The sequence below is a fragment of the Apteryx mantelli genome, chromosome 3 (genome assembly GCF_036417845.1).
Source record: "Apteryx mantelli isolate bAptMan1 chromosome 3, bAptMan1.hap1, whole genome shotgun sequence".
Lineage (NCBI taxonomy): Eukaryota > Metazoa > Chordata > Aves > Apterygiformes > Apterygidae > Apteryx > Apteryx mantelli.
Window position 1 is genome coordinate 84,830,004 of NC_089980.1, and position 23,880 is coordinate 84,853,883.

Below are 23,880 nucleotides of genomic sequence, written 5' to 3' on the forward strand. Positions count from 1 at the left end.
CCCAGAGGATATTTATTTCTGTTTGAAAACTTAGACAAGAGCATCTGGTCCTGCTAGGACCAAGATCTTACAAATTTACCAGGAAGAAAGTAGAAAAGGAAGTGGCACGGGTGGTTGAGGTGGAGCAAGCAAACTGAGGGTCTCAGAAGCATTGCTGCTGGTTAAAGGACTCTGGGGATGGGTTGCTGTGGCTGGTGCCCTCTGACGAAGCCTGTTGTGCTACTGGTTCTTGGCCCTGCTTAGCTGCAGTCTGTTGAGCTGTTCCCCTCCTTAAAGTTCCCTGCTTTGGTGGTTAGGAGAAAAAACAAACAAGCAAACAAACAAAAAATCCCAAACCCCACTTCCCAATCTGTTGCAAGTTAAAAACACATTGAAGTTTTTGCAGGATCCGGACCTTCTTCTGTAGAGGAGTGACTAAAGTAAGGATGCTTCAGTTGCTCTGTGAAATGTCCATGGCTGCACTGAAATAAAGGAAGCAAAAATTACAGGCTATCTGCAAATGTTATTCTGGAGCAGTCACACATATCTGTGTATGGTTGAACCACGCTTGCAGTAAGATGATGATCTATTGCCAATTTGGTAAAATTTTGAGAGGTTTGAGAAGGCTTCATAAAAATAATAAATAATTCAGGCATGGAAATAAGAGTAGGACACTGTTATTCATTATTATAACGTATTTTCTGTACAGTCCCTCCCCCACCCCCACGAAGTCTTTGCCTTTTTGCTCCTAAAGCATAAATTTTATGTTTACAAGATACTGGAAGATGGAGAAAATAAGTATGTACAAGTCAAATATCTTCCCTATTTTGGGGGGAATTATAATGTTCGTTATCTATAAATACACTCACATACCCTATGATCTAATAATCACTCTGTAATTTTTTTTTAGGTTGAATTGCATTGTCTCTTGCATTTTATGATTAATGTACAGATATAAAAATCTTCAATAAACAACTTATTACAGTATAAATCTACTCCAGCTGTATTTATACAACCTTGAGAATGACAGTTTTGATTGTCTTTCCCTTTTAGAATTGGAACAAAGTGTTTGCAATGACAGCTCTGCTGTCTAATCTATTCTGATTGGGTTTTTTTGTTTTTTTTTTTAACCTGTGCACATCAGAGAGCTATACCAGAAAATATTATGACATTTGCAATAATGTTTTCAAGAGAAACAAATTCCCATTGGACTCATATGTGTTGTGAATATTGGGAAGAAAATCATTCAGCATGTTTGTTACTCAAAATGAAGTTCCTGTTGGGCAATGTATATTACTACTGTACTTGGTTAAATGATACAGATGGACTTATTTCATTTATCTGTGGAACATTGTAAAGTCACTTGCTCTTAAAAGTCTGGAAATTGTCTAAGCAGGGGAGGGGGGAGGAACAAGTCTGATAAAATCATAAATGTTTTCTCCATCATTGCTGAAACTCTAATTTTCTTGCTTATTGCTTGAGTTGATAAAACAAATAAAAGAAGGAATCTCAGAGAGATTTCTTTAATATGCAAAATGAATTTCAATGTTCTCTCCCGCTGGTGTTTTTATGGAAAACTTGACTAGATGCTACACATGGAACAGAAAAATCTGCATTTAGATGGAAATATTATGAAATGCATGATATGGTACAAAGTAAGTCTTTTAATGGAGATAGCGAAGTGTTGCATTATATGGTTGAGTGGAAAGACAGCATGTATATAGACTTTTATGTCCAGCTGCCCTGATTTGCCCAGGAGATCTCACTTTATTTGAATTTGAACCTAATATTGGAGGGGGGGAATGATCAGTTCTTTTACCAAGTAGCATATTGAGATCTCTGTAAATCACCACTGTAAACAATGATGTTCTGAACTTACATGGCAATTTTTAAAAAGAGTCCTTAAGCGTTTTACAGACAAGAATTAATTAAGCCTTTCAGTAGCGTCTCTGTGATATAGATAAAGTGGTGTAACCGTGATTAAAATTACACCCATAGGTTTTAACAACTATTTTAAAGGCACTTCAGTAACTCATTCAGTTTGAATATGCCCCTGGAGACCCATACTTTATCGGATTTTCTTTTTTGTTTTGTTTTGTTAGTATAACTGCAGCAAAGAGCTTACAATCATTAAACAAATTGGTGATTTATCATTATCAGTCATTAGGTGCAAATTAAAAAAAAATAAGGACAGTACATAGTATAAGAAGTTAAATTTCTTTGTTGTTGTGGAGAGTAGATAAAATATTTCTCTTATGTGAAAATCCTCAGGATTATCCTTTAGTATTCACAATTTTTTATTGAGTAAAAGTAACTGAAAGTGCCTATTATCAGAGATTGCATCACATTTGAAAAACTGATATTTTTAAGTTCTCAAATTACATCATTGTGGTAATGATATGGAGCCAAAATAACTGATGTAAATTGATGATCCTTGATCTGAACATGAATTTTGCCCAAAGTGATATCTGCTTCAAGAAAATGTTAAGAGATAAGCAAAAATGGAGGACCAAAAAATAAGGAAAACGTGGAAAACATAGGACAATATTGAAAACATGGAAGTTTTCATTGAAAATTTATTTTAGGCAGCATTTTTCATTTTGCATGCATGCTTATAAACATGAATTACTTGGATGTTTTAAATAATTGCAGAATCAAGTTCTAATACTGAAATCATTTTGTAGCCTAGGTTGTGACCTCCTTTGGTCTGCTAAAACAGCTTTCACAGTGGGATCCTGCTCCCAACTGTACTGTGTGATCCCTAGCATGATGATGATAGTGGTAGTGATGATGATGGAGGATTCCCTTATAGGCTCAGTAGTGCTTTCTTTAAAACCCTTCTCTGTCACAGGGTAAACAAAACAATCAACAAAGAAACAAACCAACAAAAAACACAGAAAGATAGTTATGGATAAGAAATATTTGTTTACTGAATATTTTAAAGCAAACTGTATGTGTATTTGACTCTTGCTGCTTTCTCTACCTATTGCATGTGCTTTTTTATGGTTAATTCTTCAACATGACGGGAAAGTCCAAATTTATTCTTTTTAATGACTTTGAGAATGACAACCAACCCTTACTAGAAATTCTGTGTTCTAATGTGATGAAAATATTCATTAGTAAGACTAGTAATATTAATAAACCGTTGTGGAATCATTTATGAATCTGCCTTTTTGGGGGGGTTTCTTAATGAAACCCCCGCATATTTCCAGAATAGGGGAAGTATTATCTCTCTTCTGACAAATGCAGTTGCATCTGATTTTCTATAGTCCTGCTTCTAGTATTATTGATGCTTAACCCATGAATGCCCTTGAATGCATATGGCAGAATCCCCCCTCATGTTACTGTGCTGCTGACTGCAATAGCATTGCAAGGGGGATACATTTTCTCCCATAACTTTTATTGAAATGACAAAGAGTGACCTTAGGACGTTTTTGTATGTCTTAGTCTTCTTTCTATAACATTTAAATTAATGGGAACACACTAAGTGGCATGGCCTAGGCAAGCTGAGGGGGCCTAAGTCTGTTGGGGTTAATGGATGACTGTTTTTAGTTCAGTAATCAAATAGAATACTGTACTTCAGAACTCCCATAAAGGCACATACCTGTAGACTAACGGCTATTACTCTAATATACTTTCAACCTTGAATACACTTTAAAGACATTGCTTGTCATTTCAACGTTACATTGCTGCAGTCTAAGAAATACATTTCACTTTTCTGTTACATGGTTTGGTGAAACAGAGAACAATTGTGACTTTTTTTTCTGATTCAAACGAAGAGCTGCTCTAATCAAATCTTCAAATGCAGTGCTACTGTCAAAAAAGGTAGAGCCTTAGTAACTAGAAATATAACCTCAAAGCTCATGCTGACACTGATATGAAAGCAGATATGAATAAAAACATTTTCTTTCATTCTGCTATATTTACCACAGGCTGTGAAATAAATTAATCTGCATGTTCACAATTGGATCTGGTCCAAAAAGCTTAGCTAGTTTCCTTAACTCCAGGATGGAATTTCTTGGAGATGATGTTGGGGAGTGAAGGTGGAGGAGAAAAACATCAGGATTTTAAGATCTATTTTGAGACCTCCCTTAGAGAAGAGAATAAGGTACAGAATGTAGGTTCTGTAGCTTCCAGCTGAATCCCTTAATTTTGTCATTTTTAATGAATTTTATGATTTTTTTTCCCCACAATTAAATCAAATCATTTTCTAAAACCTTAACTGTGCAGAACAGACTTCTGTTTTCCAGAAGGACTTATTAACAGCACCTCCTCTATAGAATGTCACTGAAGTCATTGAATCCAGCAAGCAATACTTGGCAGAGAAGGTGACTGACCAGGTTTCTGTTTATTTTTCTACCAGAAGTTATCGAAGTGTGTTGACACAGTGACAACTAAGCAAGGTCTAAACGCACCAGCTCCAGTGAGCATGTATGGAGCACTGCTAGCCCAGCTTGGCTGCTTCTGGGACCCACTGCCCACCACTGTGAGCTCCTGTCTTTCAACTTGTAGTTAGAAATGAAATTAAAAAAGAATCAGCTGGCTTGTAGCTTCTCAGTTCCAGAGATATTTTTTGGCACTCATCAAAGAATGAAATACAGCACACAATCACACACAGATTACACACATACATTACACACACATAAATTACACACACACATGAAGGGAAATAGGAAAGATGGGAGCAGAGGAACAGATAGGCCAGCTTTAATAATACAGGCATTTTCAACAGAGCAGTCTGCCTCCCTATTTACACTATTGAAGCTTTATTCATGTAGTAATTATACTGTTCAGATCATTAAATTCCAACTTTTGCTGTTCTCCATGTAATCTATTACCCTAACAACTGTAGGACTGATCCAAAGGCCATTTTAGTTAACAATAACCAAAGGAAGATTTCCAGTGAATTTGGAATAGGAACCCAAAATGAACAATGCTTTTGGTAGTGTGGATTGCCCTGTAGGATTTATGATACTTCTCCTTAATGACTATGAGTTCATTAGCTAAAAAGCTTAAGAAGTTCAAAATTGAAAAACTTTTTTTCAGAAATGGCACAAGATTAATTTGCTTCCAAGACAAATAAAAACTATGATTAAATTACCTTTGTCAGATTCCTGGAGGTCCATTATCTTGAGACCTCTTGGTATCTTTCATTATCTTTGTGATCCAGTATGAAATATCTCTTTTTAATGGTCAAGGTTACTGGTGGTGAAGAAAGCTTTTTGGTATAACAACCCAGCAAGATGCTCCATTAAACTCAATCATTAAACCTATTTCATTATGTTCCCTATTGCTCTAAACAGAGAAATTCAATAATAACTGAGACTCAGAAAGTTAACATTCTTTGATGGATTAATGATTGATAATTTTTCATGTTAATATTGGCAGGCTAAGACTACAAGCATACATTATTATTATTCATTCCCACCACCTGTCATAATGAACCTAGAGCAAACTTGCTCTCCTTTCTTCTGTTTAATAGGCTGTAAGGTATTGACCAGCACTTACAGCCTGCTCATTTCCATGACTGATGTATTTCTGCTAAATAACGCACATTTCTCTTGAAGTCAGTGTTGCAGTTTTGAATGCTTTAGAAGGAAACTTGACATTTCATAAATCCATCATCAGAATTCTTGGATTGAATGAATATGTCAGAATGTCAGAAACCACAAGAATGAAAAGGGGAAATAAGATATGCTTACAGAATAAAGGTTTTTTTTTTTTTTTCCTAAAGCTGGGAAGTGAATTTAAAGGTGCTTATAAAGATTTCATAGTAAGAACTTAACAATTACTAATTTCAAAAACTATTAAGACAACTGGTTTATTGTAAGGGAATGCAGGGAAAAATACAGTAAATTTAAATGGGATTTTGGTCACATTTTCCTAGCTTTTCCAAGTATCTGGCAAAATATTCAGTCACCAAAGTAAAGAAGAGCTTCTGTGAATTCAGAGGATGACATGTACATAATTCGAAGTACTTCCATAAGCACTTGGGGACATTTCATTTTTATTTATTTAGTTAGTTTACTCTAAACCCAGAACTTAGGGCCCACTGTCTTATTCTAAACTGCTGGAGATTAATAAATTTGTTTGCACTTGGTTGGTGCCTTGATTAAGATCAGGCATTCATATAGTTTTTTTTTTTTTTTAAGAGAATTATGAATGAATTGAACCTCTTTTTCCTTGTGAAAGTAGCTTCAAGAATGTAAAATAGTTTATCTAGCCTCTGCACTAGTGCAGATGAATCCTACCGTGCACAAGCCCTGGAAAATCTAAAGAACTCCTCTCTGTAATCATCTTTAATATATAGGATGATGCAGTTAAATTTGACTTTTACCTTATGAATCAATAAGTCCAAATTTTCTGTTTAAAATCCTGAAACACTATATATTTGGTAGTGTCTTATCCAGAAGCTTGCATTTCTAAGGCATGTCAAAAAATCATTGAAGAGGAGGAAGCTGTTCAGTGAAACATATTCAAATTGTATTTCTCAACTCCAGCAGACTACCTTCCATATGTGACTTATAGGTACTATACTTTGCTTTATAAAACCATGGCATTGTCTCACAAATTAATGAATTCTATTGGTTCTGACGTTCTTCTAGAGCAACTTTTCCTTATGTTTTTTGCTGTACAGTTGGCATATTCAGCTATGAATTCTTTATTTTGCCCTCATTTTCTATTTTATGCCATATCCTTTAACATATTATGCCTGTTAACAATTTATTAGAGTCACTAAACTACTCCCTTAGGGGATTTTTCCAACTATTTTGAGACTCATTTCACATAATCTCCTGAACCTTATCTTGCTTTCAGATTTTTTTTTTTTCATCAACAGGGAAATGAGAAATTTTAAATTCCAAATTATTTTTCTTCCCAAGTCTGGATGCTTCTCAGGTTGCTAGCAGAGGTCTGCTCAAGCTATCTTTCTGGACTATATTCTGGCCTCTGCATGCAATTCTTTTGTCAGATCCATATTGAAACCTCTTTCCTTACTCCCACTTTGCCTCTACCTCTATTTTGTTGCAGGTTTTTTTGTTTGTTTGTGGTTTTTGTTTGTTTGTTTGTTTGTTCTTTCTCTGGAGATTATTGTTCTTGGTAAAACTACATCCCTAAAACATTTTTTTTTTAGATTTTTTTCTGTTAAATTATGTCCTTTGTGAGTATATATATCCTCTATACTTGGAACAGTGATGCTTAAATTTGTAAATAGAAAGAGAACAACCGTGCATTGGTCATATAGTAATAAGAAATGTTTTCTTTCAATTTACAGTGCTCCATTCTGGACCATCTTTTCTTCCTTGACCGTTTCTCCAACATATTTAGACAATACATGAAGACAACATGTACACAGGTCTTTATGCAGGCCATGAATTATGCATGTCATCATTCACCTCATGACATTACTAATATGAAAGAACAGAAGGAGCCTTGTGACAAGACACCAAGACAGTGTCATCTGGACCTGAAAGTCAGTAGTCCATCTATCTATCTTCTACTTAGCCTTTACTCTCACTTTACAGTGCCTTCTTATCCAAAAGAGCCAATCATTGCAACTTAGTGATTTCAAACTGAGTAGCTGCAAGCTTTCAAAAACCTACAGAAAAAGAGAGGGGAAAAACATGTCCCCCATTTTTGAGGCATTACTTTGCCTGTGGCAAATGACTCCCAGTGAACATAGATTCACATCCCATTAAGTTCTATGAGAATATCAATAATTTAAAATCTGCTTTGAATGAGGTTTTTTTTTTTTTTAAGATATATACTACTCATTTAAATTGGAAAATAACATATTTAAATGAGCACAAATTAAAAATCTATATGTTAAATGAGCTTTATTTTTACTGTTGACCAGAGTTAGTGAAAAATGCTTAGTGTAAAAAAAATAGCTTTGAAAGGAAAGCATGTGTGGAAGTGGTCGTGACTTCTTTTCTTCCCCCCCTTTCCTTTTCTCCTGCTTTTCACTAATTCCATGTTCAATATTAAACAGGTCATTTTAGCTCAGTAGCATAGTTTATTGATTTATAATAAAGTAAATAAAACACTACTGAGAGTGTTCTAAAGCTTTAGAATTAATATGTGTATTTTATCTCTGGGTACTTTTACATGTGATACTTCTTCCATTTCCTCCACCAAACCATAATGAAAAGGCGGTGTCCCATTTATTTTAGAGGTATTTTATGTTCTTTTGTTTCTCAAAGTGTTGTGTTAGTATTATTAGGATCCCATAATCTGCTTATGAAGTGTAGAAAAGATTTCACAGAAAATGTGTCAAAGTCTATATTTAACACTAACGAATCATAATGTGATTGAGATATGATATGAGTATTACAAGAGCTGCAAAATTCAAATGATCTCCTTTCAGTTTAGACCCTTCATATAGGTCAGTGTGTTAGTACCATCATATATATCAGAATACAATGTGTAATCACAGATCTATCATGCACACCAGTCTACTGCATTCACAGGGCTATTAACTCTTGTTTGAGTCATCTGAAGTCTTAGATATTTTTTTGTAACCTACAGATTTCTCCTTAGAGATTAAAGATCTTTTTCTTATTGAAATGCTGTGCATTATTCATTAAAAAAGAAAGTATGATATCTCTCTAAATATTTTTAAACATACAATGCATAAACATAAAATACTGGAGGTGTGAAGCTCAACAGTACCATGTTAACTAATCATTGTAAAGAATTAGCTGCTATATTCCCATCTCGCATGTTCTTTCACACAGAATTTCACTTATTAAAACTGTGAAAAATGCATACACATTTCAGTCACATTTAATTAGTCATCCTAAACTATTTGCAGGTAATTTAAATGCATATTCTTCATCTCTGGTCCTCCCAAAAGAGAAAGATCCACAACAGCTCTTCATTTTAGACAAACGAATATGTAAGCAGAGTTTGAGTTTCACTTCTTTAGCAAGATAAAAATAAAACCAATATAATTTGCCACGTAATTAAGTACTTCACTAATTCACTACCTTAACTGTTAAAAAAATGGACCTGCAGTGTGAACTTGAAAATTGCACATACATCAGTTCCCTCCGCAAGCTAGCATTTTGCAGCACAAATATATTTTAAACCCAGCTTGTATCCAGAGGAAAATCAAACAGAAATCTAATTTCTCCCACATCATTTCTCTTGGAAGCTCTGTGGATTGAAAATTAGAATTTAGCATTTTGTTTGTTTGTTTTTAAGTTGGATTTTCTATTTAGTTCTAAAGGATTTTTATTATTATTATTTTTTTGTAATGTGCACTGTATTAACTCCACCTGCTTTGACCTTTCCTGTTCTGGACCTCATTCAGTAAATAAATATCACAGAAAGCTCAAAAGAAATAGCATTTCTTTCTTTTTTTTTTTTTAATCTATGTTTCCCATCACCTTTCTACCCTAGACCCAAATTCTCTTTACCCAAAATAATTTCTACTCTGTCAAAAGACTAAACCCTATAAATATACACACATCATAGGTCCACCAGCACGTGCCAGCCCTTTTCGATCTATTCTACACAAGTCTTGAATGTTTCTGGATCAAGGGTGGGAGACAAGCACCAAAGTCAAGGACTCCTGCAACAGTTTGCCATAACATCTCTAATAGTACTTAACTTCATGTAACGCCATGTGCTTATGCATCCACTTTCACAGCACTAAAATCAGAATGTAAGGCTGCTCCCTTTTAAACGAATACACAGCTTTGCTCTCTCACTCCCACTCTCAGTCTGGCTCCTGACTTAAGTCTCATCAACTGTCTAGCTGCTATCACTTGAGTCTGCAGTGTCAATTTTATAAAGTTTGGCTTAACTACTTATCTTTGTGTAGGTGATGGAAAAGAATTCTTGGAGCCGTGGAACAACCTTTGTATGAAGGATGATTGAACAGACTTGAATTCTTTAGCCTGCAAAAGATGGAGGGAATACAATACAGGTTTATAAAACCAGAAAAGCTGTTGAAAAAAGAGAACAAGAACTAGGGAGATATTGAATGAAATGAGGTTTCAGGTGCCAGGTTCAGAACTAACAAAAAATATATATTTATATATATAGATACATCTTCACACATCTACTTAAGCTGTGAAATTCCTAACCATATGCAATTGCTTGAAGTTTACCTATATTCAAAAAAGGAATGGACATAAAGGTGTTTTCCATGTATTGGGAAGCCACTGAGATACAGATCATTGCATGCTTCCTCAGCCCTTAACTCTTCATTAAATATTTGCTACTGGTCACTGCTAAAGACAAGACATTTGGCCTTTGGTCAAATGTACAGTTGGCTTGACTTGGAAGACTACTCTGGTGTTCTTCTGAATTATCTCTAAAGCTTTTCACTTGAGGGAAATTCAGGTCCAAATATTGCTGGCCTGGAAAAACTTTAATAACTCAATTTTTGATCTAAAAATGTAAGCACTGATATGCTTCTAGGTTAGAAATCATTAGAATGAGTTTTGAATTTATGTAAGTTCCCTAATTCTTTTAAAGTAAATACCCGGACTGTTTTAAGAAACATGGTGAATGCTGAAGTGAGTGCAGAGAAAAGAATGTGTTTGGGCAAATATGTCAATTGTCACTCTTTTTATAAACTAAGACTTCATTTCTGCTCAGTGTTGGTCTCATCTCCATCATTTCAACTGGAATGCTGACATCACCAAGTCCCTATGTTTTTCCTGTTTCATATACATAGCAAAATATCTATTAATAGTGATTCCGGTGGATTTCAGGTAAAGGATCCCTAATGACAAAGTTTTGCACCATTAAGACCTGACAGATTGCTTGCTGTGGCAGAATAAGATTCACATTTAGATCCATTTAATTGGCCCCAAGCAGTGTTGACAGTTTCTGAAGGAAAGTAAGTGGCAAGATAAGATTTAAGGCAATGCAGAAGAAAAGCTTGCTCTTGGTTGCTCCCTTGGGCTAACACAAGCACTGGAGACACATGCTGCTCAATTTCTGGATACATCATCTAAACAAAGATGTAAAGGAATCGATGCCTTTTTTTTTTTTCCCAATTAAATCTTCTGTTACTAGTGTAAATACACTTCTCTCATTAGGGACTTCATGCAAAATCTCACTTCTTTGCTCCATGTAAGTCAAGGTTCCCCAAAAGTAGTCTTTCCTGAATTTGCTGTTTGTTTTGGTGTAGGACTGTCTCACTAATAATGTATTGCCAGTGAATGTGTATTCCAAAGGTACATAGCAACAGTAACCTATGCTACAAAAATTTTCCTAGAAGTGAATAACAGCCCCTCTTTCTTCTGCTCTTTTGTGACTTCTTCACTTGAATTATAAAAACAACATTACAGAAAATCTAGTCTTGGACATTGTTCACCATCCCTTTATATATGTTTTAGTATTATGTTACAAAGTTATTTTATGAAAGGGGAAAATAAGACTGTAACTTCAATTCAATTGGCAAAAGACTTACATCTCTACTTTTCTGAGCAAACCAAGTCAGATAACTTTCCTGGAAAAAAATTAAAATGTTCAGAAACTAGGTTAATGCTCTGCATTATCTAAAACAACAATAGATGTCTCACACTAAAGTGATCTCAATTTTTTCCAACACATCACTAACAGAAATAATTATTTCTGGTGTCAGACTTGTAATTCCAGTTGATTACTTGCTATATTCACTTGATGATTTGATAATTTCACGTATTCATTTATTGACTCACTCTTAATTATGACCTTGATTGGAACATTATGTCATTCCATCTCTAATTAGCTTTGTTGTAATAAACTAGTTCAGGAAAATGCTTGCTTAAGTACATACTTGCTTACTCATCTTTAAAAAAATGAAATCAATAAAAAAATACAGGCATTATATTCATTCAATCATGTTATAATATGGGTCATGAACTCTGAGGGTATAGGTAACATTAATTAAGAAATTAACAAATCCATTTTCCTGTGCTTGGAAATTGGTATCCAAGAAACCCTTGGTTTTTATAATCTTTGTGATTTCTTGTATCATGGATTATGTTGTAAGTAAGTGGGCTAATAATTTGCTGGAAGTCTGGGAAGTTGTAATAAAGTCAAGATAGTACTCTTCTGACTGAGGTGATATTAAACTGTGCTGGCATGGAATGCCTGAAAGTGTTGCTTTCTAAGTAATGAAAACCAATGCAAGAAATGGGGTTATAATCCATGTCATTTTCTGCTCAGGTAGGGGTAACATGAATATCAACCTATTTATTATTTATTCCTTCTTTAAAATTATAGAAATTTGAATAATACCAATCATTCTTTCTCCATTCTTTCCAAGCCTATTGTGCAACTGCTGCTGTATTACAACTGCTATTTCTTCTCCCACAGATATCTGAAGCAGGTCTTTTATGTAAAACTATTCAGACATTTTCTGAAGAATCAGTTGTAAAACGCTAATCATCAAAAATGAAATGTTCACAGAATGTGGCAACATTAATGACATTTCAGACTGAAAGATATATTTTTAAGAAAGCACTTGAATAAGGTAAAAATATTTCTTTTCGATCTATTTGGAACAAAACTATTTTTTAGCTCTAAATTTATGTAGTGCACAATTTTTAAAGTTAAAATCAGAATAATACATATACATTTTATTTTATTTTAAATCATACTAATCTCTGCTTTTATCTAAAACTGGCAAAGCACTTAGGATATTTGTGGATTAAAACTATACTGTAAATATATATTAATATTCTTTTCTTTCCAATTATTCAGTTTGTGTTTGGTACTGAACAGTTAGAATTTCTTGTAAGCAGATCACCTATTGCAAAGTATAATTAGAAGTAGGGAAATCTGTATTTTAATACTCATTAAAAGAAGTAGGAAGATAAAATTCCATTTCCTCTTTATTATTTTTCCTATGATATCTTCCTTAGAATGATTGTTCCTGCAGAACTATATTATAAAAAATGTTCTTACTTTACTCTTTAACCCTCAAAATTGTTTCCCAATAAATCTTTTAAAGTTTGTCCCATGTAATTGTCATCTTTCATCTCAGGAATCAGGAAAAAAAAAATCAGAAACAGAATTTTACATCTTGGTACAACCTGAAAATTTATTTTGAAGACCAACATTACATGCTTCCTGTGCAGAAAAAGCCTGTACAATGAGTGTCAGTGGCAACACTGACTGAAATTTCTGCTCAGGATAACTTTTACGTTATAGACCAGCTGGATACATAAACATATACTTTGTTTAAATTCATCTACTTTTTCTTCATTTTAAGAAATGCTTTGTTTGTATGTCTGAGCTGGTAAATATTCTTCCAGTACTGTAGAAGTGGCTGGACTGATTATTTTTATGTTATTACCAGAAGATCCAACAGCTCAGCTCTCCAGTGTTTTAGCAGTGTTTTCTTCCTGCTTTTAATGGATAATGATTTCACAATAGATTTTTCTGTCCTTGCCCCAGCTTCTCAGAAATTAGTTTTGCCTTGGATCACTTTACAGTACATATAATATTGGCCATTCATCTTTACAGAATCAGCAGGAAATAAGTAGTGTGATAATAAGTAGCAATAAGTGACTAGCTGTCACTTTGTCTGCAAGGAGTTATTCCTGGTGAAAGCCAAATTTCACCCTTCTTCATAAAAAGCGATCTGTTTTCATAAATCATAGGCTCACATGTATTCCAGAGTTTCAGAATGTCTCTCTCACAAGTTTCTCTACCTGTTTCCTATTAGGTCACCTCTGTCAGTGCATGGGTATTTCATTTCATCATAGTTCTCACTATTTTCATTCATATTTCATTTACGTCTCTTCCATGGAAGAATCTATTCAAGCTTTTTACAATCCATTTTAGTTGAAACATTTCAGGATAAATCTCATTTATTCAATAGCTTTTGAAAACACTCACTCTAATAAACTCAGACCCTTGAAATACATGTTAGATTTGATGCAATCATTGGAAATAGAACATTTCAACTATGGCAGAGACATCCAGACTGAAATTTTCTATGAGGAATTCTGGAGAAAATAGTTTTAGGAAAAAAAAAAGAAATTGTAATTAAAAAGAAATTAACTCCCTTTTACAATACAAGCTTAGCTGGTGATAGTGAAAGGATGTCAAGGACTCTAGGCTGCTTCTTTTTGTGCATCAGGTTGTGATTTCCCAAAGTTAAAGCTTTAAAATCATCACTGGTAATCTCTTGTGCACTCAAAATTTATTAGGTTTCTAAAATTATTAATAAGTGCATAGCATTAATAATTGTATGGCATTTTGTGAATATCAGAGCTCTATTGTGTCAACTAGTACCCCAATACATGCAGACAGTCCCTGACACCAGCAGCTTGCATTCTAAATAAATCATAAAGGCAAATATTTTTCTTTTCACTTATTCTTTACAAACAGTATTGACAATATAAGGAATTAAGTAGACATTTATAGTATTTGAAAATATAATTGCGCTAGTTAACATTCACCAGAAAGCAGCTGCCGTTATTCCTGAGGGAAAGCCAATCATGGATATGATTACAGAGAAGCTGTGAGAACTGACTTAATTGGGGAAAAAAAAAAAAAAGGAGGAAGAGGATTCTAGGGGGAAAAAATGACAGTAATTTCTTGAGACCTTTCAGAGCAGGAAACTGGAAAAGTCCGAATGCATTGTAAGTCGTGCATTTCCAGTACTCCTTTTAACAAAATGCTATCCCATTTCATTAGCCAAAAAAATTGTCAACAAAGGTCATTTAGATTTAATAGCTTATTAAAAAAAGGAGGGGAAAAAAAACCAACAAATCCAAAAGCATCCACGACATTGAACCAATAAATAGATTAAAAGTTATTCTTCCAACCCCTCCGCCCAAAACAAAAAAGAATCCCCTGAAAAAAGTTACCAGAACTCTGAACAATATGCTAAACTTCCTGACTTGGTGGGGAAAAAAAAAAGTCCTTCAAGTTAACTCTTCATTTGGTATAGAAATACTGAAATACTTACCCTTTTGCTTTATTTGAACTCATTCTTTTGAATTAAAAATAATAATAAAAAAGGTTATTTTATCCCTACATCATTTTATTTACGCATTTAACACAGAGATCCCACCAATTAGAAGAAATATAGCTTCAGATTCCCAAGAAAGAGTGATATCCTTTGAAAATATACAAATTCAATCTTTATATCTTCAAAATCTGTACAATGTTCAGTTACTGACTTTTTAAATTCTACTTAGCTGAATGTAGGCTTTCGTCTTCCATCGCCCTGTCACTTTTTATAATGATTTCCCAATGTTTCAGTTCTGTATGCTTTTAGAAAATGCTGCTTAAAGTTTTTGAAAATAAAAGCAGAAAAATTGTCTGCCAGTTTCCAGAGTGCTAAAGGATAGGTACCGTGAGTGAAGAAAGAACTGAGTGGTAGGAAAAATGGATACTGTTTCCAAGGGAAGTCTCTTATTTATGACTTCCCTTACCATGTTTTAGAATGGAGATAATAGACTTGATTATCCTCCTTGCTCTAACCTTGTATAACATTACAGTGATTAGAAGACAGTGACTAGGAAGTACGTGGGACCAAGGGGACGGAGTGTTCTTTGATGGCTCTGATTTGTCCAAACTCCCTTGCAAAATCAAGGCTGGGAAAAGATCAAAAGAAATTATGCATCATCCAGCACAGAGATTAGCCTTGAGAATCTGTCTTTAATTAGAGTCCTCACATGCTCTCAGGTACACTGTGGGCCCAGATGACCTTTTGGAAAACTAGAATCTAAACCGCTTCAGAAACTGGAAGTTTGCCAGTTTTTCATCACTCATCAACATCACTGATTGATTATTATTCTAATATTACTATATTTATTATTTTTTTACTCAAGCACTATAATGCCTTTGGATATGGAATAAATGCACAAGAAGAAAGAAAACTGATTGGAGTTAGCCATCTAGTGTACATTAACACTCATCCGTTTCTCAGTTCCTGTTTTGGATAGGTAGAATAACATATTTCTGAGGCCATGGCAGCAACATTCCAGATTCTGTATACAGAGAAAAGCACATATGTTTAACAGTCGTGGAATTGATGAACTCATTCAAGGGCTGAACTTAAAAAATCTAAAAACTCAGAGGGTTTCTACCCGACATTGCTCTCTTCTACCATGCAGTCTTGAAATCCATAAGTTCCCCAGAACACAAAACATAGAAAAATTGTCAGAGTGGGTGAAATCAGTGATAAATCCAATAAAATATGCTCTTTCTGACAATGGCCCATATGCCTTCTATGGAGAATGACACAAGAAACTCAGGATTAGGAATTATAGGACACCTAGCTGCAAATGAACTCCTTCTAATGATACTAGCTAGAGACTAAGTATGACTTGAACAATGGGTGATCTCTTTAACTCTTGTTATTTGTTAAGCATGTACATGTCTGATCTTTGTTTGAACGCTTGGGATCAGTGACAAGAGAAGATAAAAGAGAGCAGAGCACAGTACTTTTTATCAAGAAGCCCCAGATGTTATCACACTTCTTGTTTCTAAAGAAGGAATTAATTTAATAATAGAAGCTTCAAAAGAGTTCATCTTCAGAGCTGAGAAACTGCTATAATTGTTAATGGAAAATTACCTATTATAAATTTGCCTTGTTTATATCAAGGAAAAGTTGAGGTTCTCCTATGTGTTTTTTTCTAGAGCCTGTAGTAGGTATAAGGCATGCTGAAATCCTAGCTTATTACTTACTTTTTTTTTTTAATCTATTAAGGAAAAGTAATTTTAATCTACCTCTTGAACAATACTTCGAAACAAATAAATGAGGGAAAAAAAGTATGATCTTTTCTACCAACTAAATAAACCTTTCATTCTGTACTTTGCCAAAGATAATAATGAAGGGGAGGGGTGGAAGTCACTCCATACTGTATAACACACTAAGAAGGAATTGGAGAGACTGAAATTTTTGCATCTAGCTGAGAGCCCCTTTACTTAGTTCAGAATAAGTGAATGTTCTTAAGGTGTGTTCTTATCTTCCTAATGTTTCAGACTATTGATTTGTCTGTTATTACAGTAGCTGAAGCACTGTATTAGTTTTAGTTTTTATTACTTCATTCTTTAAAGTAAAATTTACCAAAAAATCATTCCGTTCCTGGGTGATTTAAGATAGTGATTTAAGTTCTATAACTTTGTCTACAAGAATGCCAGGAATTAGCTAAACTATAGCTGCTTTTCCATGACAAATTTCAGTTTGGTGGTTGTTTTGAATCTAAATTATTTTAATTATGCAGCAGTCATGTCTTTGGGAAGGACTGCAACAGTTTTAGGATAACATTCTGATTGAGTAGAAATAGGACAGGAATAATTACATCATTATCCTTCCTGAAATGTACATAATAGTGGAAACGTGATTAGTGGAAAAGAGGAAATAAAATCAACATCTTTGTTCTATGCCAATATTTGTCTGTCATTTCATACATGCTTCTATCCCTTATCTAAGGAAGTGGAAGATGCTTAGGCTGAATTTAATTCATGGATGACACAGACTGGGCAGGTTCTGGTGGTGAAAATGGGAGTCCTTTTGTACACCATCTTTGAGATGTACTATGCGTGGTGTGGCCCCCTAGTACTTAAACTTTTCTGATGGGAGCCTTTTCTGTCCATACTATCAGGCTTATGATTCTGCTTGGGGACACAGCTATCTTTGTTCTAGAAAACCACCTCAGTGACATCTGCTGAAAACCATGATCATGCCTAGACTACCGACACCTTATATTCAGAAACCTAAGCATAAGTAGACATGTGTCTGTTTGAATATGATAGCTGAATGGAAATCAATGCAGTTCACTGAGTCTGCATTCCTACTCATCTCAACCTAGAATAGAAGGCAATCTCTGGTCAAATGTGTATCTCAAGATTTTATAAATAAAGCTAGAGACTATAAATCAATCCTAGATATATGCACATCTAAATTTAGGTATATTAATTCACTGTTGTATTGTCCAAATGTAGACATCTAGTGCTATCTGAGATGTTGCATAGTATCTGAAACACCTACATGTGACTGGCGGATTTAACACACTATCATGCAAAGACCTTCTGCTCTGTCACCTGCAGGGCAAGTGCTGTACACTGAATAATCTTAATGGGCTTCAGATGCCCAATTCCAGGCACCTACTCTACAATAATATTATTATAGTAATTTATTGAAAAATTAAATTAAAATGCCCCTCCTCCTTTATTTACTGAAGAGAATCATAGGGCAAAGTTTTCTCATATGAAACTTTTGACTTCAATAAGTAACACAACAAAGAATCTTGCCTTTGTGTAGCCTGTGAAATCTCTTTTATTATCCCGTAAGATTATATAAATGCTTAGATTCAGAAGAAATAAAATACTTAACAGAACTGTGATCTCCTCTTATGGGAAACACAGAACCAAATCCATAAGTATTGCAGAGAGTAAATTATTTTATCCTCACCAGACATAAAACAAAATAAATTAAAGAATTACTTATATTCCTCCTAGTTTATGTTCATACCCTAGAAAAGTAAATTTGAAGAATTAAGTGTTGCAAGAATTATACAGCAGGTGCTTTTGATGCCTAAATCTACAGTTTAGGCAAATTTAAATCTTTCCTCTATCCATGGATGTGCGTATTTTTTATACACACTTCAAAGGGGATTCATAGTCCATACATCTCTCCTAAAGAACCTGGTTTGTATGGCGAGATCACAAAGCACAGCTAAGAAAGGATATTTTCTTATGAAAGTTAGAGCTGTGCGGAATTCATGTGTTCTGTGTTGACATTCTGGGTTCAAATCCGTCCTCTGTCTAAGAATACTTGCTCGGAAAATACTCAACACCAAATGTTTAGGTATTATTAAAGAATGGGGGTCTGGAGGAATAGGATCTCTTCAATCTCACCTTTTATAGTTGTCTTATTTTGAGTAAATTACTCAACTAGTAACTGGGGAAGTGACTGGAATACAGTTTCTCTAATTACCAGCCTATACTTTGTTTCTAGACCAATGAAAAATTAATACGTACATGCACATGGACAATTTTAACAAAACAGACTAAGAGTGACTCAGAATAAACCTACAAGGCACTTTCCTGAGAAGTGAGATGCAAGACTTCTGGTAGAGAGAGATTTTCCATACAGGTTTCTCGCATCCTATGTGAATGCTGCATGTGTTAGTAAGTCAAGGTTTGTAGGTAGAGGCAGTAGCACTAGTTGTTAATGGAGACATATGAAACAATCTGAGGTTTGGTGGTGAAGTCTGAGCTGCTGAGATCTCCAAGGGTTTTCCTTTCATAAGCATGAGAAATCTGCATCAGTTTTAGTCTGGCCTCTTTCTTCTCTGTGCTGTACAGTCTCTATTTTGGAACACAACATTTAATATCATCTATGCTCTTATCTGATAAAGCTATTACCTCTACTCATACATTGTATATCTCACACTTTTTGTGGTAAATCAGCACAACTAGGTGCCTATCTGAAGTGCATGTACTCTGATGCATGCAGCGGGGGGGGGAAAAAAAAGCAGGAGGAATTAGAGGTTTGCACACAGTTGCAGGGCTACAATCTCACCACAATCACAGAGACAGAGTGAGGTAGCTCACATGACTGTAGTGCTGCAATGGATGGGTATCGTCAGGGAACACCAAGAGCCAGCTGCTCACTAAGGGAGGACAAGCCAGGAGCTGAGGGTGACCCCCATTGCAGGCTGATGGGACACTGTTCCACAGGGTCTGAACACAGTGGGCAGAGCCAGGTGTCGGTAACAGCGTCCATCAACAGCCCCAGGCACAGCAAGTGATGAATCAGGTCCAGGGACTATCCAGGGAATACAGTCAGGAGCAAAAAGAGATTCGGCCAGAGACAAAGCTATAACACACGACAAATGGTCCAATCAAGGAAACAAGCTACCTACAGAGCAGGTTCAAGCCCATTAAGTAGTAGGACTAGAAACAGGCCAACATACAACATAGCTCACACTATGACAGAAAACCCAGGCCTGAGATTTAATGGAGCCCTTGCCCCATGGGCAGGGGTTGTGGGTAGACTGGTCTGGGTCATTAAGACCTATTAGTAAAATCAAGGCTCTGACAGATAAAGGCTCTTTATGAAGGACAGTCTGGGATGGTGGGGAGATGCCCTTTATGTGAGAGGAATGTATTGAGCTCTGCCTGGGGACAGAGGATGAGCCAGATGAGATATTATGGGTCAGGTCAGAGGGCTGACCAATGTTGGCGATGTTGTGGTGGGTGTCTGCTACACACTGTCTGATCAGGAAGAAGTAGGTGAAGCCTTCTTCAGACAACTGGGAAGAGAGCTATAACTGGACTAGACTGGTGAATTATATTATAAATCAACAAAATCTAATTTCAGAGACTTCTGCTTAAGTATTTGCCTACCATCCTAGCAAATTCTTTTCCATCATCAAATAAAGGAATGGATCAGAACAAAATAGTAATATTTGTACAGAGGAAAATGACAGTTTGTGATGTGAAAAGTAGTCACTTAAAAAATCACCCAACTTAAAAAAGCTTGAGCAAAGCAAATGTGATAACCTCAAATGATTCAAGATTAAAGAATAGTAAACAGGATCTTCCCAAACCAGAAATGCTGGTTTACTGAATTGTGAATTATCAGCTAAAATGTTGATTTCTTGGTGAGATGCCACTAAATGAATCAGTGCTTACAAAGACAGCAAAAGTAAGGGTCTCCTTTTAAGACATACTAATTAAGTTATTTCTCCAGACAGGGGCATTTCTTAGTTTAAAATATTAGTTGAGACACTGGAGAATGCAGCATATTTATGAAAACAAGTTATTTATTTATTTATTTATTTATTTTGATTCAGCTCTAACTTGGTAGATCAGCACACTGTAGAGATAGGAGGAAGTCTCACCTCAAAGTTCAAATTGTATAACTTTTCCTTTATGAACATAAACATGACAATTGAAGTGTCAGATGCAGACTAGATATATATTGGCTGTGACTATCTGTATTATAAGGAACATAAGCACATACTGTCTCAGCAAATCAGAACAGAGTAGCGGAGTGGTGTGGGAGCGGTGCTCCCAACTTTAAAATGAATCTTCACATGAAAAGACAAAATATCCAATATAGAAATATCCATTGCTTTTCTGATTGGAATACGATTGTAAAATATAACTAGGCAATCCAATCTGCCAATATAAATTTGGAGCAAGAAAGTTATATAATTCCTAACTTGAAATCTTCATTCTATATAGACAGATGGTATTTTAAACATATTTTATTAGGGAGCAAATAAATCATTGATTTATGATTTTAGCTACCTATGGGAAATAACATTAAATCAGGATTGCATGCTTCAGATCTATCTCATCAGATGCATGAACTGACAGAGGAGATAAAGATATAATACATTATTGTGCATATTATTCATCAAAGGCAATTTTTCATTCAGTGGAATTATCTATAATCATGTCTTTAGCTTCTAAGAAATCTAGTGTTCTTTTGCTGCATATTGAAAAATGTCACTTTTTGTATCAATATAGTTTTGTCAATTTGTAAATTTTCTTGTTGTAACAACTGCCTGCCTACCATCTTGAAATAATTTCCTTCAACCTTATTGAAAAATACAGCTTCTAATTTCACTTTCAGTTTTTGAGGTATAGTTTTGTAAGAACACTAATAGCGACTCTATGGTATAAATAATGAGTATGAAATTGCCTTGATCAATTTTCTTTCATGTGTGTTCTTACATGTTGAGCTTGTGAGAAACATTTAGATGTGTTGTTCCTTTGCATTAATGACAGTCTTTCTTTTCTTCATAAGCACAAAGAGATCCAAGAAGATATTCATTTTCATTTCTAGGTGTTTTATTAAACCACTACATCTTTTGCCTTCTATTTAATAAAGAGCTTTTTTTCACTGAATCAGTGTTTCTCAAAATTGATTAATAGCATGTATAGAGTTATATTTCATTCACTTGTCCCTGTAGTAAGTCCAGGGTGACAGGTGACATGCCTGTTCCAAGGAAACCTCATTTATACCTTGCTTCCTTTGGTCTTGGAAAAACAACCCCCCCCCAAAAAAAAACAACTGAAAAACCTCCCCAAATGTTGATTGATTCAGTTGCTCCAGAATGGATTTGGTAAGGAATCACATTTCTTCCGAGTTACTTGGATGCTGAATACACACTCCTTTTATTACTCATGTATCCGTCATCATTGCTGGGTATCTGGCATATGACATCCTTTGGTTTCAAGTAACAAGTACATATGCAGCTATTGCAGCTTTCACACCCAAGATTTTTATTCTTTCCAAACTATACTTCTAACTAAACCTCATTTTAGCTGGACATCATGCTATATCAGTGGGGATTTCATGTAGTTGACAGCTCTGTCTTTTTATTTGCCTGTCTGGAGAGTCTCAGTTTCAGAGTGACTTGACTGCATTTCAAAGGGCGATGCTAGTTTTATTTGAGTTCTTAATTATTTTGCTTCTGTCCGTCATTTTCAGGTATTATTAATATCTTTGTCATTCACATTGTTTATTGTTGTTGTTTCACCTTTTTATGTGCAGATTTAGATTGTTGTTGCAAAGAGCATTGCTTTGAAAAGTGGATTTAATTATTGTAAATGTGCTCTTCTATTACCTGTACATATTCAAGAATTAGGATTGTTTTTTGTGAGAAATAGCCCTTATTATGGAGTCCCTCGACATTCAGAAGGGAGAGATGGTATCTATTCCAAGCTTTCAGTTTTCACTAATGCAGATGGAACATCATCTTTCATCTCATTGTCTTTTGTTAGACAGTTTGTTCCTCATTCAGGCTGCTTATCTACCCAAGTAACTTTCCTGCCTTTTCCGCCTAACATGGCTTTTGACTACTAGTTGAACTCCTCTCTTATGTAAAGTCCCTTCCCGGTCTTGCTGCTTCTTGCTGCCTATCAATCAAGTAGATTCTGTCATTCGTATATCATTCTGTTTCTTATTATTTAGTTTAAGACAAATTTCTTCCTGTGTTTTCACTGCACCTTTTTTATCAGCATTTTTTTCCTTACAATCTCCTTCTCACCCACCTAATTTTAGTTTCAGTCTGGAAAGAAAACCAGAACATAATACCTATTTAATTCTTTAAAGTTAGGGCTTAAGCCTTCACTTCATCACAATCTTTTACGGCAGTACACAAGCACACACTAAGCAGTTGATTTTTCAAGACAAATGACAGAACATGAAAGGGTCAGAGGGCTTTTAAGAGCTTTCAGAGCACATGTGAAGAGAATGATGACAATTATTTAAATATATATATATATATATCTACAGGCATTTCTATGGCGCTCAGCAGTGTAGCATGCACTTCAAGTACACTGATTAATCTATTCTCATGGCAACCATACAGAAGAAGCAAATGTTAGATTCTCAGATAATGGGCATCTGAGTCCAAGATGAACTCACTGAAGTCAGTTCTTTCCTAGGAGGCTGCTACCTTTGGGTGGTCAGCTTGAAATGTGCTATTGGATTTCAGAAGAGCAGAACATGCAACATCCTACTCTAAGTTGTTGACAGCTGTGAGGGAGCCACGGGTGAGGATGCTGACAGATGTCAAAGCAAACACTTTAAGTGAAACATCCACAGCCAGATGACACATCCAGAAGGCCCACTGGGTTCTTCTTTTTGGTCAGTGTGATTTTGCCTCAACTCCCAGGGGAAGAGCTGCAATGAATCAAAAGTGAGCCCAGTGCCTAACCCCACAAATACTCCATTTGATTCTGTCATTTTAACAGCTTGGGCTACAGAGGACAAACCCAAGGGATGAATGCTGGGTTTGAGCATGTTCCTTCTTGTAAGTTATAGCAAACAGCTTTCTACCAATTTTTGTCCTTTCAAATGAACTCGTAGATTTTATTATGGAACAGCAATAGCCCTAGTTCAGCAAAGATTACCATTTGCCTAGGTTTAAATTGAATGATCTAATTGAAATCAAGAGGAATATTCATTTG